General features: G+C 43.3%; 1 pseudogene; it reads right to left on the bottom strand.

Moving 5' to 3' along the window:
- Window positions 1–914: 914 nt before the first annotated feature.
- Window positions 915–8,914, bottom strand: LOC147000993 (uncharacterized; annotated as a pseudogene).
- Window positions 8,915–19,110: the final 10,196 nt, after the last annotated feature.

Genomic DNA, 19,110 nt, shown 5'->3' with positions numbered 1-19,110 from the left:
CCATGACAAGATTTGATACCCTCCTCTGGAGTGTCTGAAGACAGCTATATAATACTTAAATATAAAAAAGAAATCTTTGAAAAAAATCAGTTTTGTAGTGATACTGGTTCTGGTAAGTGATACACACTCTAATGTAATGAAAATGAGAATCCAATATACTATTAAATGATTTTAAATAATCATGATAAATTAAGGTTTCTTTTTTTTCTCCTAGAATTTGACAGCTATGAAAAATAAAGGGGAAAATGAAATTATTTTGAGGAATGAACTAGTTAAAGTCATTTCTTACAATATTAGGACATATGGGACAGGAGAGGTGGCTAGTAGTTCAAAGCATAGGCTGCCTTGGACAGGACCAAGGTTCCATTACCTGCACTCACATGGTGCTACACAGCCACCTGTAACTCAATTTCCATGGGAAAGTTCTTTGAATAGGATAATTTCTGCCAAGATACACAACAAATGAAGGGCTCACAGCCAAAATATATGCTCCTCTAAATTGCAGAGAAAGACTGCTAGTAAAGTGGGGGAGTGCTCAATGCTCAGAATATGTAATAAATCACAAATATAAACAGTCACCAAACATACTAAAAGTTTCTAACCCCACTGGCTAATACTAGTTACTGAAGTGAGTGGGCTTGGGAAAACAGGCTTCAAAGGAACAGAGACTAAGCCCAGCCATGTGCCAGAGGAAGCCCTTGTTCACCTGAGCTGGAGCCCAAGGAGTACACAAGCTGTTAATACCAACATGCATGGAGGAACCTTCCCCTGCTCCGTCACTGTAGGACAGAAACAGCTCTGCTCAAAAGCAGGAATGTGAACCAGGGATCACTTCCTTTCTGGATGGAGCCATGAGCACAGAAGGATGAGCTTGAAAAAGGAAAAGATTCTTTATAGGAAAAGCTCAAGTTTATTACCAGGAGGCACAGGGGAAACAATGACTGGGCAGATGGGACATCTTTTAGAAACTCCTGGTGTGTGAAGGCATGGGTGGCCTGAGCCACCTGCTCCTTGACTTACTCTGGTATACTGGTGTCAGAGGTTCTCTGGCCAGCAACACCTGAGTGCCACTGGATTCCAGTTCTCCTTGATATTGACTGGATGGTTCTCTTTGGAACTTATAGGGCAGCCAACACACATTCCTTTCATTGTACTCTGATGTGGGTCAAAGGCTTTATGGACAAAACCAGCTTCCTCTTTGTCTCCAATTTCTGTGTATCTGAAGGAACGTTGGTGCCCCTCAGGACTTCTAGGTGGACAGTGCCCCAATCCAAACTTGATCCTAATTTTGCCAGGTGTACAGGCTCTCTGGACAGCAAGGTCTGGCTTGTGCTTGTCTCTAGTTACCCTGTACCTACATGGATTTTCATTCCTCTTGGTTTAGGTAACAGCTTAATGCCCATTTCTTTTTTTCACTTTCTTTGGATGTTGTTCACAGGCTCTCTGGGCATCAACTCTTTAGTGCAGTTTGTCTCCACTTCCCCTGTATGTAAATGGACTGTTCTGCTCCTCTGAGCTGGCATGGCCATAGCTCATCCTGCTTGCTGCTCTGCTATGGTATGTGTCATACAGACCCTCAGAGGTGTGGTTTGAGGTACCCAGCTTGGATCTCAGTGGTTCCACTTTGCTGAACTCTTTTATCTTTGATTGGTCCCCTTCAGTGTTCTCTAAGATCTGGAATAGAATATTTACAAGGCATGTAATTTCACCTAGCATATGGTAGATAGACTCTTTTATTGTTACAACCTTCTGTGTCTGTTCAGTAGCTGATAGGGATCTAGAATTCTTTAGAATATCCTGCTGTCCCTTGCATTTTGTGCTAAGGTTTCCACAATGAAAAGAATTACTTAGGTTGTTCTTCCAAGAGGACTTATAAGTAGCCTCTCCCTTTTCTGGTGTAAAAATCTTGGCTGTATCCTGGAGCTCGATGGAGCTCGGGATGGAATGTCTTACTCTCACATGCCTTTCTCCCTGACTTATGCTTATGGATCTTAGGGTGCTCTGCCTTTCTTCATGAAGGTGAAACCCATTGAGATCTAGCACTTTGTTCTGATCCTTTGGAACACAGATGTTGTTAGTTTCGACCCTTTCCTGTCTCTTCAGGAACATATCACATAAGCCCTGGGAAGTCTTGGTGTTTTGGCAACTAGCCTGGAAGCTGAGCAGAGAGTCCTGTCAGGGCAGGATGACCTTGGCAGGGTGGACTCTACTGTGGCCAAATGGATGGTGATTCACAGGTCAAGCTCTTGACTGCACTTTTTTTCAAAATATTCTGACTTGAGTCCTGCGAGTGTTGTCAGGTAGGTATTTGTAGATTTGATGGGAATCTGTTGGCCCCTAAAGACCCAAAGACCCTGAGACAGATATTGATGTCCTGGCACTTGTGACTCACACTGGATCCCAGACTTACTCTCCATTCACGAGGTGGCTCTTCTTTCACCTCCACTGTAGTTTGTTTGGCATCTGAATGTCTGACCCTTTCTCCAGGGCCTTCCATTGTCATACTCCAGGGGTGATTTCCTGAGCCCACCTCCTGAAAGCTCTCCTGTGTTGCATGTTTGGCCATTTTGGGATTATTACTTGGCTTCAGAGTGCCTTTTCCAATGCCTCAGATAGTCCTGATCTGTTGGGGATTTGCTGCCAGGAAGTACGAAGCAGATCTCTGAACACTCAGGTATCTCGGCAATGGATCTGGATGGGACTTTGTGGCCCCATGGATGGAAGCAGGTGGAGGGGCTCTTTGGTTGTCCTGAGCCTCTGCAGTTGAGTGTATAAACTCAGCTAGTTCTAGCCTCGCAACTGATGCACTTTTCATCCTTGTCCCTCCTGGATCCTGGTGATACAACTTTTCCAGGACCCTGGGAGCCTTGGAATCTCAGATGGATGAGGAGGGATCCACAACCTGGGGGAGTTTTGAGGCTGGAACTCCAGGTGGGGTCAGATCCCTTGCCACAAGCATCTGCAGATTGGGTCTCCTGTGTTTCAGTGGAAGGTCTGTGATATGTGGTGCTGGCTTAATTTTGGTCTTTGCCTCAAGCAGGGAATAGTGCACAGCCGGTTTCATGTAGGGCCACTTTTCTGTCCTCAGTGCAGGTTTCCTGGGTCTCAGCTCCTTCCCAGGGCTGCTGCTTGCAGTGCCAGGCACCTTTTGTGCCCCAACACCAAGGTCCTTTTTGATGGTGTTATGCACATCACATTTTGCTATGTTCTTCTTTAAGGGCAGCCCTGTAGGCACAGGCCCCTTCCATTTCCTGTATTTGTAGGGTTTGACTTTGAAGATGGAGGGCTGGGCAGTCTGGGAGAGTTGAGGCCTGTTCTTGCAGTAATGAACCCTGGTCATGGGAAATGTCCCTGAACCTTGGTTGGTTTCCTGTAGGGGAGGAATCTGAATGTGGTTCCTTGTTGTTCTTTCCTATTTGTTGCATTTGCTTATTCCCTCGCTCCTTGTGGTGCTGAATGCTCCGGCCATGCTCAGGATGGATGGTGGCCTGCCCGATACCTTTAGAATAGAGAAAGCCCTTGGGCAAGTTCTCAGTGGGCTTGCTAATAGCTTTTTGAAGTTTTTGATCATCATAACCTTTGGTGTCTTTTGAATACAATCCATGTTTTACAGGCAGGCTTCCAGCTGGTAGGCTTGCCTGTAACCTTTTCTCACTGGTAGGACATGACACTACATCGGCCCTACTTTTGAGACAAGGAGGTGGTTGTTTTGGAGTAGATCTTGGGAGGATTTTGTTTTCTTGGATTTGTTTCTCACCTTCGAAGTTGGGTGTCACAAGTTGGTCAGGTAAGGGCTGATACTGGGAATGCTGTGGAAGTCCTTTAGCCTGGGATAGAGCTTCCTGTGTTTGTTTTGGAGTGGATCTTGGGAGGATTTTGTTTTCTTGGATTTGTTTCTCACCTACCAAGTTTGGTGTCACAAGTTCGTGAGGTAAGGGCTGATACTGGGAATGCTGTGGAAGTCTTTTAGCCTGGGATGGAGCTTCGAGTGTTTGTTTTGGAGTGGATCTTGGGAGGATTTTGTTTTCTTGGATTTGTTTCTCACCTACCAAGTTTGGTGCCACAAGTTGGTGAGGTAATGGCTGATACTGGGAATGCTGTGGAAATCCTTTAGCCTGGGATGGAGCTTCCTGTGTTTGTTTTGGAGTGGATCTTGGGAGGATTTTGTTTTCTTGGATTTGTTTCTCACCTACCAAGTTCGGTGTCACAAGTTGGTGAGGTAATGGCTGATACTGGGAATGCTGTGGAAGTCCTTTAGCCTGGGATGGAGCTTCGTGTGTTTGTTTTGGAGTAGATCTTGGGAGGATTTTGTTTTCTTGGATTTGTTTCTCACCTTCCAAGTTTGGTGTCACAAGTTGGTGAGGAAATGGCTGATACTGGGAATGCTGTGGAAGTCCTTTAGCCTGGGATGGAGTTTCCTGTGTTTGTTTTGGAGTAGATGTTGGGAGGATTTGGTTTTTCTTGGATTTGTATCTCATCTTCCAAGTTTGGTGTCACAAGTTGGTGAGGTAAGGGCTGATACTGGGAATGATGTGGAAGTCCTTTAGCCTGGGATGGAGCTTCGTGTGTTTGTTTTGGAGTAGATCTTGGGAGGATTTTGTTTTCTTGGATTTGTTTCTCACCTTCCAAGTTTGGTGTCACAAGTTGGTGAGGAAATGGCTGATACTGGGAATGCTGTGGAAGTCCTTTTGCCTGGGATGGAGTTTCCTGTGTTTGTTTTGGAGTAGATGTTGGGAGGATTTGGTTTTTCTTGGATTTGTATCTCATCTTCCAAGTTTGGTGTCACAAGTTGGTGAGGTAATGGCTGATACTGGGAATGCTGTGGAAGTCCTTTAGCCTGGGATGGAGCTTCCTGTGTTTGTTTTGGAGTGGATCTTGGTAGGATTTTGTTTTTTGGATTTGTTTCTCACCTACCAAATTTGGTGTCACAAGTTGGTGAGGTAATGGCTGATACTGGGAATGCTGTGGAAGTCCTTTAGCCTGGGATGGAGCTTCCTCAGGGTCACTGTCATCACTAAACCTCACAGATTTACGTCTTCCCAAGGAAGGGCTTCTGAGCTCATGGGCAGTAGCCACATCTGATTCAGAGTTAATAGAGAATGTACCCCAGAAAAATGGACTGAGATTGTTTTGTGAAGGATCCTCCATAACCCTGAGATAAGAGGACAGCTGTGAGAGAGGAAGAGGATCCATTTTCTGTCTGAGGTTCGCAAAGGGTTGTGGTGTGAAGTCCAGGTAACGTTGCTTGTTGGGACTGCCAAAGACAGGAGGCAAAAGCATCAGCCCCAATCAGAGGATCAAGAGGCCCATCTGTCTGTGTTAATATGGCACCTCCATCGCCTACATATCCTATGCCCCTTAGCCTCACATCCAACAAAGATGCCTTCGAATCCCAACCTGCATAGCATATTCAGAATGAAGATGCCCAGACCATGAGCCCACATCTGGTATGAAAATTCCATAGGACAAAGATTCTTACATTTCCATAGGTTGTGATAGAGTCTTGGTCTCTTCCTCCTCTTTACCTCCATCCGTTCAACCTGGAGATAGTTAAGTAGGATCAGGATGAAGAATGAAAACACACAGGAGTGAGGCATCCTCTTGTGACTCCCCATGCTGGGACTCTAGTGCTCAAGCACCATAACACAAGGACAGAGAACTGAAGCTGAGCAAGGGGAATGGAGGGGCCTCATCTCTCATGTACACTTTTCTTGCCCCTACCTCAACCTTTATAATTCCACTTACAACATTGTATTAGCCACAGGATCTGAAAGAGAAATGCATTTGAGAGGTTGAAGCTAACTGCTGTCAGGTGAACCTGGGTTTCCCCCCTCCAGGGTCAAAGCATCACTCTAGTGCCTTGAACAACACTCCCATTTGTAGCACCCATCCCAGGCCAACCATAGCTCCTTTCTATCCCAAAACCTGGGGGTTCCATGATTTTCCTTTCCAGAAGCCACCACATCTTTCTTGCATACCATGTCCTCTTCACTAAAGGCTAGGCCAGAGGGAATTTCTCTCCTCAGGAAAGCAGAAGCCTACCTTTTCCAGGAGCAGTTTTCTTACTCGTCTTCTTCTGCCCCCTCTTCACATCCTGCCAGTTAAAAACAACACAAATGAGCTGGAGACCTTTCTTCCTTTTTCTGGTAGACAAGCTTCCTGCTCTCTTTGGTCCTCAAACACATGAAATCTGCATTTTCCAGGAAGTGTTCTCTCATCCATCCTTGACTCACTCATACTGTGCATAAACACATTTCCTTGTCATCTTGTTGGAAAAACAGAAGAAGGCACTGTCTATGCCACAGTTACCACAGATGTCCACAGTTAGTGTTCATCCCACAAGCACCTACCCAAGTCTGAGCTCTGCAGTTGTGTCTGGGATGTCAGGTGATACCTGCTTTCTCAGAGCTGAGGAGACTTAAGCCCTGACCTGAGGCCCTTGGTCTCATCACCTGCTTCCCATCAGCTCAGAACAATCAAAGAAGCGCCTGAACAGAGGACTGATGATCTCCTTTGAGCTTCTCCTGTGCCCCCCCCCCCAACTCTGAAATGCAGTCTGTTCATGGAGCCTCACTCATCCTTAGTGGCCTCTCTGTCACCATGTACAGGTGGTCTGTGAGCTTCCTGAAGACACCTCAGGACCACTCTCCCTCTGCCCTGCCTGTCAATCCCATCAGACTCTTTCTAGAGATTTCCTCTTAATGTCTGTAGCTAAACATAAGCTACTTTCTTTGTCTTTCTTCCAATCTTCTCCACCCTTTTCCTTCCACCCATTCTATCCCCTAACAGTTGATAGTATGGGGGAGAAAACCATAGAGGGGAAATGGATAGTCATTATTAGAATACTTTCTGCTGATTGTGGGGCGGGGTTGAGTTCCTTGGGGATATTTCATCTTCACTGTCAATATATCCTATTTCTATTTCATCTGTCTTCTGTCCACATAACTGCTGATCAAAGTACAAACACAAGCAAGCAATAAAAACCAACATCAAAGACAACCCACCATGTCTCCCAGGAACTAGCATTTATGTAGTCTCTGAAACATCCCCAGAATCACTAAAGCTAACAGAACAGAGAAACTATCATCTGCTAGCAAAATCGTGCCCCGTCTTGACCATCAGGCAAGTCATACTCAGCTGCTGTGGATATTTTGAAGCAGCCCCATATCTCATATCTGAGACTAAAATAAAAGATTATATTCTGTTACTGTTTTTTTTAAGTGTCCCTAAACCAGCTTTCCTAGAAAATGTGAAAACAACAGCCATGAACAACAGACTGCTGCTCCAGTGTGTGTGAACTAAGGTTCTCCTCACCTGTGGTTTGTCCCATTCATTCTCAGATGCTGGTGACACTGGGTACTCCTTCAGGAAGGGGATAAGTAGGAAAAAGAGCCCAACTCCACACATAAAGTCAATGGTCATGTCCACTGCTATGTCCATGGAGCTGGGGCTCATCCATGAATCAATAATGCTATTCATCAGAGAGAGGAAATTCTCCCATCTTCTGAATCACAATGCGGCTCTCAGGCTACTGAGTCCTTGAGTGCAGTGTGAGATGTGTCAGGAGGGCTCAGGGCACATCACACAGGTGTGGCCTCTTCATCACAAAGGGCTGCTGGCAGTAGAGAGGCTGCCACAGCCCCTCCCCAGCCTCCAGGAGAAGGTCACCTCCTGTGTCCTTTTCCTGCTTCCTTTTTCCCAAATCCTGTTGCTGAGTCAGGCATAAATAGACCTCTGGCCATGTGTTGTTCCTTATCCCTGAGTATCAGTGCTCCTCTGTGTAGGCATTTGTTTTGTTCAGCCTACTTTAACAAGGGTTAAATTCCCTCAAGCCCACAAGCCACCAGATGAAGTGGGAAAGAAAGGTTGTTAGGATATGGGGGAAGCAGACCTGTATAGAAATCGTTCTACTGGGCAACTACAAACTTTGTTGGTCTCAGACCAGTTCCCTAGCAAACACCAAACAGGAGTCAGTTCCTGCAGACCAGACCACTGGGCAGACACCACACAAGAGTCAGCGAGGGCAGTTGAATGTAGACGAATCTGTGAGACTGCCAATGAGGTCTGAGTTCAAGGAAGCAGCAAAATCCTCAGGAATCTCAGTAGAAGTTCTTTGGTGAGTTTCTCTGTAAGAGGACTCCATGGGTGAAGCTCAACAATTGTAATGTGAACCAATACAAGCTTTACACCTGCAATGAGTAGCAAAATGTAGCGAGGCAAACTAAACCTCAAGCTCCAACTTTCCGTGGGATCATATTAATGATCCATCTAAACATTATTTGTCATTTCATATGTTTCCTATAGGAAACATTCTTTCACCTGTGTCTGCTTCAGCCAAGCATTCTTTCAGGTGTATTTCAGGTGTCAACCAGAAAGTTACATTGTATGTTTGCCTCCTAGAAGATACCTAATTGAGTCAATCAGGTTTTTAGTTTTTGACAAAGTAAGCTTCTCGATGGAACTTGAGTTGTTTCTTTGGTATTGTCACTGTCAGGTTGTCTTCTGTCTGCCAAACCCAGTCTGTTCATTCTGTGATCACAGATTGTCTCAAGTCATACACAAAACTTCCTTTTGTCACTTATTTATTTAGATTTGTTTTTATTTAATATAATCAAAACTAATATACATTCTTGTCTTCATGTACAGAACTGTAAGAAAAAATGAAATTCATTTTCTAACCATAAGAATTCATGTGGCTAATTAAGAACTAAACCGCCAATGATAGTTTGAATAGTTTGAATGCTTAGTAGTGTTTGGATACTTTCCTTGGAAGGATGTAGACTGCATCCTTTGAGTCCATGCTCAGAAATAGTACACCTGGGCCTATGGTAGTTCTATTTCCAGGAAACTCTGTACCAATTTCCACCATGCTGTTTAAACACCAGTTTACATACCCAATAGCAGCTTCTGACATGTCCCTTCCCTCATCTTTGCTAGAATTTCTCATTTGTTTTGATCTGAGCCATTGTCATTAAGTAAAATGGTATCTCAGTATTGCTATAATCTTAACTACCTGAAGGCAAAGAATATTGAAGTATTTGCTGTTGAGAATTCTCCATTATACTCTGCACCTTATTATTTTGTTGGGTCATTTTGGGTGTTTCTATCTAATTTCTTGTATTCTTTATATATTCTGAACCTTAATTAACCTGAAAAGCTGAGAATGTTGAAGTATCGGTATTATAATTATCATCCTCTGTGGTGACCTTTTAAAAACTATCCTTCAGTCAATTTATTGATTGTTTGAATTTTGATATTTAGTAATCACCATTGTTTATACATTCTAGACGTTAAGACCCCACAGAGAATTTCACTAGAGGGATGTACTCTGATCCTCTAGGCCTGAGAAGCAAGCATCTTTTTCTGCACAGGGCCTTTTAATTTCATGTAAATTCATTTTCAATTCATGGGCTCTTTTCTGTGCTATTCAAGTTCCTTTTTTCCCATTAAAATTTGATTCCCTTCACATCCTGATTGTAGTCCCTTCTTCCAGTCCCACCCTCACAAATCGCTCCACCCATTACTCCCTTTCCTTCTCATCAGAGAGGGGAGACACCCCCCCCCTTGGGTACCAACCAGCCTCAACAATCAACTGGAAGCAGTGCATCCTGTGCCACTGAAGCTCACCCAGGCAGTCCAGCTGAGGGAAGGGAATCCTAAAGCTGGCAACAGAATCAGAGACAACTCCTGCTCAAACTTTCAGGGACCCACATGAATTCTAAGCTGCATACCCTCTACAAATGTGTAGGGGGGCCAATTGCCAACCTTTGCAAGCTCTTTTGTTGGTGATTAAGTGTCTGTTAGCCCCCATGTGCCCCAGTTATCTGACAATGCAGATCGTCTGGTGGTGGCTTTGACCCTTCTGGTTCCCTCAACCCTTACCCCAACCCTTCCACAAGACTCCCCAAGCCCTGTCCAATGTTGGGCTTTGTGTGTCTGCATCAAGTTCCATCAGCTACTCCTCAAACCCTCTCCCACCCAGGTCTTTCCTTCCATACCTCTGACATCTTTTGGATTGCTTCTTCTGAATGTGATTCAATCATCCTCTCTTGGGCCCTCCATGTTCTGTAGTGTCTCTCTGTTGATTGTAGACACAATAAAGAAAACCCAAAGTGAGGCAACACTGGAAATAGAAACTCTAGGAAAGAAATCTGGAACCATAGATGCGAGCAACAGCAACAGAATACAAGCGATGGAAGAGAGAATCTCAGGTGCATAAGATTCCATAGAGAATATTGGCACAACAATCAAAGAAAATACAAAACGCCAAAAGATCCTCACTCAAAACATCCAGGAAATCCAAGACACAATGAGAAGACCAAACCTACGGATAATAGGAGAAGATGAGAATGAAGATTTTCAACTCAAAGGACCGGCAAATATCTTCAACAATATTATAGAAGAAAACTTCCCAAACCTAAAGAAAGAGATGCCCATGAACATACAAGAAGAGTACAGAACTCCAAATAGACTGGACCAGAAAAGAAATTCCTCCTGAAACATAATAATCAGAACAACAAATGCCCTAAATAAAGATAGAATATTAAAAGCAGTAGGGAAAAGGTCAAGTAACATATAAAGGCAAGCCTATCAGAATTACACCAGATTTTTCACCAGAGACTATGAAAGCCAGAAGAGCCTGAACAGATGTTATACAGACACTAAGAGAACACAAATGCCAGCCCAGGGTACTATACCCAGCCAAAACTCTCAATTACCATAGATGGAGAAACCAAAGTATTCCACGACAAAACCAAACTCACACATTATCTTTCCACGAATCCAGCCCTTCAAAGGATAATAACAGAAAAAAACCAATACAAGGACGGAAACCATGTCTTAGAAAAAGAAAGAAGGTAATCCTTCAACAAACCTAAAAGAAGACAACCACAAGAACAGAAAGCCAATTTTAGCAACAAAAATAATAGGAATCAACAATTACTTTTCCTTAATATCTCTTAATATCAATGGACTCAACTCCCCAATAAAAAGACATAGACTAACAGACTGGCTACACAAACAGGGCCCAACATTTTGCTGCTTACAGGAAACTCATCTCAGAGTAAAAGATAGACACTACCTCAGAATGAGAGGCTGAAAAACAAATTTCCAATCAAATGGTATGAAGAAACAAGCTGGAGTAGCCATTCTAATATCTAATAAAATCGATTTCCAACCCAAAGTCATCAAAAAAGACAAGGAGGGGCACTTCATACTCATCAAAGGTAAAATCCTCCAAGAGGAACTCTCAATTTTGAATATCTATGTTCCAAATACAAGGGCAGCCACATTCATTAAAGAAACTTTAGTAAAGCTCAAAGCACACATTGCACCTCACACAATAATAGTAGGAGACTTAAATGCACCACTTTCACCAATGGACAGATCATGGTAACAGAAACTAAACAGGTACACAGTGAAACTAACAGCAGTTATGAAACAAATGGATCTAACAGATATCTACAGAACATTTTATCCAAAAACAAAAGGATATACCTTCTTCTCAGTACCTAATGGTACCGTCTCCAAAACTGAACACATAATTGGTCACAAATCAAGCCTCAACAGATACAAAAATATTGAAATTGTCCCATGCATCCTATCAGATCACCATGGACTAAGGCTGATCTTCAACAACAAAATCAATAATAGAACGTGGAAACTGAACAACACTCTCCTCAATGATACCTTGGTCAAGGAAGGAATAAAGAAAGAAATTAAGGACTTTTTGGAGTTTAATGAAAATGAAGCCACAACATACCCAAACTTATGGTACACAATGAAAGCATTTCTAAGAGGAAAACTCATAGCTCTGAGTGCCTCCATAAAGAAACTAGAGAGAGCACACATTAGCAGCTGGACAACACACCTAAAACCTCTAGAACAAAAGGAAGCAAATTCACCCAAGAGGAATAGACCGCAGGAAATAATCAAACTCAGGGGTGAAATCAACCAAGTGGAAACAAGAAGAACCATTCAAAGAATCAACCAAAGGAGGAGCTGGTTCTTTGAGAAAATCAACAAGATAGATAAACTCTTAGCCAGACTCACTAGAGGGCACAGGAAAAGCATACTAATTAACAATATAAAATGAAAATGGAGACATAACAACAGATCCTGAAGAAATCCAAAACACTATCAGATCCTTCTACAAAGGCTATACTCAACAAAACTGGAGAACCTGGATGAAATGGACAAGTTTCTAGACAGATACCAAGTACCAATGTTAAATCAAGATCAGGTTAATGATCTAAACAGTCCTATATCCCCTAAAGAAATAGAAGCAGTCATTAATAGTCTCCCAACCAAAAAAAGCCCAGGACCAGATGGGTTTAGTGCAGAGTTCTATCAGACCTTCAAAGAAGATCTAATCCCGGTTCTTCACAAAGTATTCCACAAAATAGAAACAGAAGGTACTCTACCCAACTCATTCTATGAAGCCACAATTACTCTGATACCTAAACCACAAAAAGACCCAACAAAGATAGAGAACTTCAGACCAATTTCCCTTATGAATATCGATGCAAAAATACTTAATAAAGTACTCGCTAACCGAATCCAAGAACACATCAAAACAATCATCCATCCTGACCAAGTAGGTTTCATCCCAGGGATGCAGGGATGGTTCAATATACGGAAATCCATCAATGTAATCCAGTATATAAACAAACTCAAAGACAAAAACCACATGATCATCTCATTAGATGCGGAGAAAGCATTTGACAAAATCCAGCACCCATTCATGATAAAAGTCTTGGAAAGATCAGGAATTCAAGGCCCATACCTAAACATGATAAAAGCAATCTACAGCAAACCAGTAGCCAACATCAAATAAATGGTGAGAAGCTGGAAGCAAAATCAGGGAGTAGATAAGGCTGTCCACTCTCTCCCTACCTATTCAACACTGTACTTGGAAGTCCTAGCCAGAGTAATTAGACAACAAAAGGAGATCAAGAGGATACAAATTGGAAAGGAAGAAGTCAAAATATCACTTTTTCAGATGGTATGATAGTATATATAAGTGACCCTAAAAATTCCACCGGAGAACTCCTAAACCTGATAAACAGCTTCGGTGAAGTAGCTGAATATAAAATTAACTCAAACAAGTCAGTGGCCTTTCTCTACACAAAGACTAAACAGGCTGAGAAAGAAATTAGGGAAACAACACCCTTCTCAATAGTCACAAAGAAAATAAAATACCTTGGCTTGACTCTTACTATGGAAGTGAAAGATCTGTATGATAAGAACTTCAAGACTATGAAGAAAGAAATTAAAGAAGATCTCAGAAGATAGAAAGATCTTCCATTCTCATGGATTGACAGGATCAATATGGTAAAAATGGCTATCTTGTCAAAAGCAATCTACAGATTCAATGCAATCCCCATCAAAATTCCAACTCAATTCTTCAACGAATTAGAAAGGGCAATTGGCAGATTCATCTGGAATAACAAAGAACCTAGGATAGTAAAAACTCTTCTCAAGGACAAAAGAACCTCTGATGGAATCACCATGCCTGACCTAAAGCTTTACTACAGAGCAATTGTGATAAAAACTGCATGGTAATGGTATACCAACAGACAAGTAGACCAATGGAACAAAATTGAAGACCCAGAGATGAACCCACACACCTATGGTCACTTAATCTTTGACAAGGGAGCTAAAACCATCCAGTGGAAAACAGACAGCATTTTCAACAAATGATGCTAGCACAACTGGCGGTTATCGTGTAGAAGAATGCAAATTGATCAAATCTAAGTGGATTAAGGAACTCCACATAAAACCAGAGACACTGAAACTTATAGAGGAGAAAGTAGGGAAAAGCCTCGAAGATATGGGTACAGGGGAAAAATTCCTGAATAGAACAGCAATGGCTTGTGCTGTAAGATCGAGAATCGATAAATGGAACCTCATAAAGTTGCAAAGCTTCTGCAAGGCAACAGACACCTTCAATAAGACAAAAAGACCACCAACAGATTGGGAAAGGATCTTTACCTATCCAAAATCAGATAGGGGACTAATATCCTTCATATATAAAGAACTCAAGAAGGTGGACTCCAGAAAATCAAATAACCCCATTAAAAAATGGGGCTCAGAGCTGAACAAAGAATTCTCACCTGAAGAATACCGAATGGCAGAGAAGCACCTGAAAAAATGTTCAACATCCTTAATCATCAGGGAAATGCAACTCAAAACAACCCTGAGATTCCACCTCACACCAGTCAGAATGGCTAAGATCAAAAATTCAGGTGACAGCAGATGCTGACGAGGATGTGGAGAAAGAAAAACACTCCTCCATTGTTGGTGGGATTGCAAGCTTGTACAACAACTCTGGAAATCAGTCTGGCGGTTCCTCAGAAAATTGGACATAGTACTACCGGAGGATCCTGCAATACCTCTTCTGGGCATATATCCAGAAGATGATCAAACTGGTAAGAAGGACACATGCTCCACTATGTTCATAGGAGCCTTATTTGTAATAGCCAGAAGCTGGAAAGAACCCAGATGCCCCTCAACAGAGGAATGGATACACAAAATGTGGTACATTTACACAATGGAGTACTACTCAGCTATTAAAAAGAATGAATTTATGAAATTCCTAGGCAAATGGATGGACCTGGAGGGCATCATCCTGAGTGAGGTAACCCAATCTATGGTAAAGAAAGCCTTAATTAAAAATAATTAAAATATTTCAGATTTACACATTGAAGACTTATAAAAAAATCAGGGGTTAGATGCTAAATAATAATTGACCATATAGGGCTAAAGGGTTAGCTCAGGGGTTAAAAGCACTGACCTTAAAGATTTCTTAACCTGCTCTTGGAAATATGCCACTAGTCTGGGACAACTGCCCCCACTGAATATATCCTTTTGGAATTGTTATAGTTTGATGATTAATATTAATACTGATATTACTTGTTTTGTTTGTGATTGTTTCACTGGATACAGTTTCTAAGAGATGAAATGTTTGGTTTTTAATGTATAAAATCCCCTGCTAAAGAGCTGCAAAATATGCTCAGATTCAAACTGCCTCTGTGTTTGTTTCTGTTTCTCACCACCTAATCCTTACACACTTGGCCTTGAGAACCCACATCCCAGGGACCCCCATACACAGCTGGGGTGGTCTATGGCAGTATGCACTCACTGATAAGTGGATATTAGCCCAGAATTTAGAATACCCAAGATACAATCCACAGATCACATGAAGCTCAAGAACAAGGAGGACCAAAGCTCAAGAACAAGGAGGAGCTTCTTAGAAAGGGATCAAAATACCAGTGGGAGGAGATACTGAGACAAAGCATAGAAAAGAACCTGAAGGAAAGGTCATGCAGAGACTGTCCCACCTGGGGATCCATCCCATATACAGTCACCAAACCCAGACACTATCGTGGATTCCAACAAGTGCTTGCTGACAGAAGCCTGATATAGCTGTCTCCTAAGAGGCTCTGCCAGTCCCTGACGAAGAAGTGAATGCTCACAGCCATCCATTGGACTGAGTACAGGGTCCCCAGTGGAGGAGCTAGAGAAAGGACCAAAAGAGCTGAGGGGTTTGCAGGCCCATAGGAGAAACAACAATATGAACCAACCAGTACCCCAGGACTCCCAGGGACTAAAACACCAACCAAAGGGTACCCATGGCTCCAGCTACATATGTCGTAGAGGATGGCCTTGTGGGACATCAGTGAGAGGAGAGGCCCTTGATCCTGTGACAGCTTGATGCCTCAGTGTACAGGAATGCCAGGACAGAGAAACAAGAGTGGGTGAGTTAGTGAGCCAGGGGTTAGGATAGAGGGGTTTTTGGAGGGGAAATAAAGAAAAGGGGTACAATTTGAAATGTAAATAATGACAATATCTAATAAAAAAATAAAAAAGGAACAAAACAAGTGGACCTAGCAGAATGAACTCACACCTCTCCTGTCACTGTACCCTATTCCTGTGCCTCCCTCAGAGTGGGCACATGAAGGACAGAGGTGTCCTTCTCTTGAAAGGACATTTTACCATGAATTAAGTCTGTTATATAATGTCATATATATTGTTGGGCCCCATTTTGGGCCTGGTTTGGGCCTTGAGGACTAACCTCGAGCCTGGCTGGAGTTTAGAGGCCTGTCTCAGTCACTTCCGTATAGGGATGACTCAGCAAGACCTCTTTGGTGTTGCCTCTGCCCTACCATTGCTGATATAGAGCTATGCCATTGGCCCTGTCAGTCACTCCATACCCTCCATCACCCTTCCCCTGCCTCCTACTCATCTTACCCATAAAAAATCCCCCTATGTTCTGAACTTATATAAGTGAGAGGCTGATGTTCCTGCTTCAACAAGACTCCAGGCTGTGTCTGTTTGTTTTGGGTCATCAACACTCACCATCCTCCTCAGCCAATTAGAGACCCTCCAGGGCCCCTCTCCTCTTGCCTGGACCTGCCAGCAAGGAGTCAGATAGATATATATAGATAGAGACAGAGATAGAGAGATAGAGACAGAGACAGATATAAATAGATAGATAACAAAACTATGCACAAGGGTCTAAATATACCCATAGGTGAAAAGTTCATTGGAGGAAAGGGGAACCAGAAAGCACCTGAGGGGTACTGAGGCTGTTCATCAGCATTTTTTGCATCCTGTTTGGACACAAGCTGATGAACCTGGGGTCTAACACTGCACTGCCATTCAATCTTGGCCATCAGTTGAATGAAACTCCTAATTTATGTCCTGTTCTGAGGACCCTGAGCAGGCCCAACTATTTCTGTTTTGGTTCTAATCAGGGGCATTGTTTGTAGCTCCTTGCTGGAACTAGCCTTCTATCTAACACAAGAACAGTGTGTCTTAGCTAAGGAAAGCCTGAATACACAGGCTGGTTTATGTCCTCTAAACACAATCTGTCCACCACAATTATGGAGGATGCATTTGGGGAAAAGGAGGTGGTAGACCTGGGATTATCCCTGCACCATCACATTTCAGCAGAGTAGATGGCTCATCACAGAGAACAGAGCCTTGTGCCAGGAGATGTGCTCAACCATTGGACATGAGGCCCTCTCAGGTTTCAGGGCCAAGCTGATATCCCTGCCAGAGAAGCTTATAGTGGTAATTCTCAACCTGAGGGTCATAACCACTTTGGAGGTTGTAGATCAGATATCCTGCATATCAGATATTTACATGATGATTCATAACAGTACAATATTTACAGGTTGGAGGTAGCAATGAAGTAATTTTATGGTTGAAGTTTCAGCACATCATGAGGAACTATATTAAAATGGTGAAGAGTCAAGAAATTTGGAAATCACTGGCTTATAGAAAGGAGATGAGGCAGGAAGGCCAAAAGGACAAGCAACTATGTAATGCTGTAGTGTTTTGATCAGTGACTGCTGCTTACACTGAGTGAATTGTACATAGATTCCCAACATTACTTGAACATGAAGTCTATAAGAAATCGCTTCAAACTTCAAACAGGTCCATGTGTGCCCTGTGCCCAGGGGCTGACAACAGTCTCAGTGTCCATTGTGGTGTTCTTAGCCATGGTCAGTGGTATTCTTAGCCACCCTATAAGGAAGTTACCATCTGGAATCTGCTAAAAGGTAATGTCTTCTCTTTTGTCTGTCATTTATGTTTTTAGGGTATGTGCTCCATGAACATAAATTGAATATGCCCAGGAGTGTGGTGCATGCTTAGGAGTTTAGTGAACTCCTATACTGAGCATGCTCAGGGCACTAGTGTCTTCCTGCAGGGAGCATGTGCAGGGATAGACCCACACTTCTACCTACATGCACAGGCTCATGGGGTGAAGTGCCCATGCTTTACTTGCTGGAGCAGGATGTGGCTTCCCATGTAGGATGCCAATGCTCTCCTCATACCCTTCAGGTAATAAACCTTTCTCATCTCTTTTCTCTCATCTCTGCTTAGTTTCTTTTTCACTCACTGCCAGGAGGACCCTTGGTGTTTTTCTTGCATTTGGACAATCAGAGTAGCCCACACAGCGGGCATCTGCCATGCTGCTCTCTACCTTTCTTCTGCATCAATGACATGACCTGCTGGGCCTACACAGTTGTGCCTACTTCAAGACAGTGAAAGCCCTTCAGGGATAGAGAGTTAGTGGTGGACTTACTCCTCATATGCACACTAGCAGTGTCCGGGGTAGGGAACAGGAATATGGATGGCCCTTCCTCAAGTTGTCCCGTCCAGGGGACAGGTGCCAAGGTACGTTCACCTCTCAAGGCTCAGCTGAACCACTTTCGCATCCTGTTCAGGAATTTTGTTCCAGCATCTGCTGGAAAAGAGAAGACATGACCGTTCAGCCTAATAAATGTGCAAACGGAGCCAAAGGGGCCTATTTCCCTTGGGTGGCTCACCTGGTGCTGGAGGTCCAGGTTCTAGGACATGTTGCAAACCCAAGTCAGGGGTTGGGATGAGGGAACCGTTCTTGACCAGTATGACCAGGACATCACGGCTGGAGCTCCTGCAAGCTGATGGAGCATAGATCAAGTAGCTAAATTCCAGCAACTGGAGGAAGGGCACAGGCACTTCTATCCAGAGTTGCATTGTTGGCTGGTGGGTGGTCAGGCATATGTCCCCTTGAAGCTTGAGCCTGGCTCCTTCCTGAACCTCTCAGTACTACTCAGGATACTCCCTGCTCCCATGGTTCAACATCCACAGAGATGGGCCTTTTCTCCTTCATCTCTTGAGAGACACAGGAAACAGACTGTTGAAAAGGTTAAAATACATCACTGATGCAGTCCTGAGTAGCCCTAAGCAGTATCAACAGCATCCTCTATCCCTCTTGTAAACACATTCTGGGCCAGAAAAAAACCATTCCCCATGTGGGCCTGGCCAAAGAGAGGTGGCAAAGGCCTCCTCTACAATCTGAGCATGCTGAGTAATTATGAAGGACTGATCAGTTTGTGACAAGTCCAGCAACTGTGGGTCCCACCACCTGGTCACAGAACTGTTCACCTTTATAGGAAGGTCAGGAGTACACCCAACTCTGCATTCCTTCCTTGCAACTTTAACTCTCTAGGAGATTGTCTAAAACATTTCAGCAGGCTCTACCATCTTCCATGTGTTCAATGTGTCTGACAGCAAGTTTGCTTCACCTTACTGAACAGAAATCACAGCATCAGTATT

This window comes from Mus caroli, unplaced genomic scaffold, assembly GCF_978045245.1.
Source record: "Mus caroli unplaced genomic scaffold, Mus_caroli_1 scaffold_15, whole genome shotgun sequence".
In the NCBI taxonomy this organism is placed as follows: domain Eukaryota; kingdom Metazoa; phylum Chordata; class Mammalia; order Rodentia; family Muridae; genus Mus; species Mus caroli.
The sequence above is the reverse complement of the archived record's forward strand: the minus strand, read 5'-3'. Positions and strand labels throughout refer to the sequence as shown.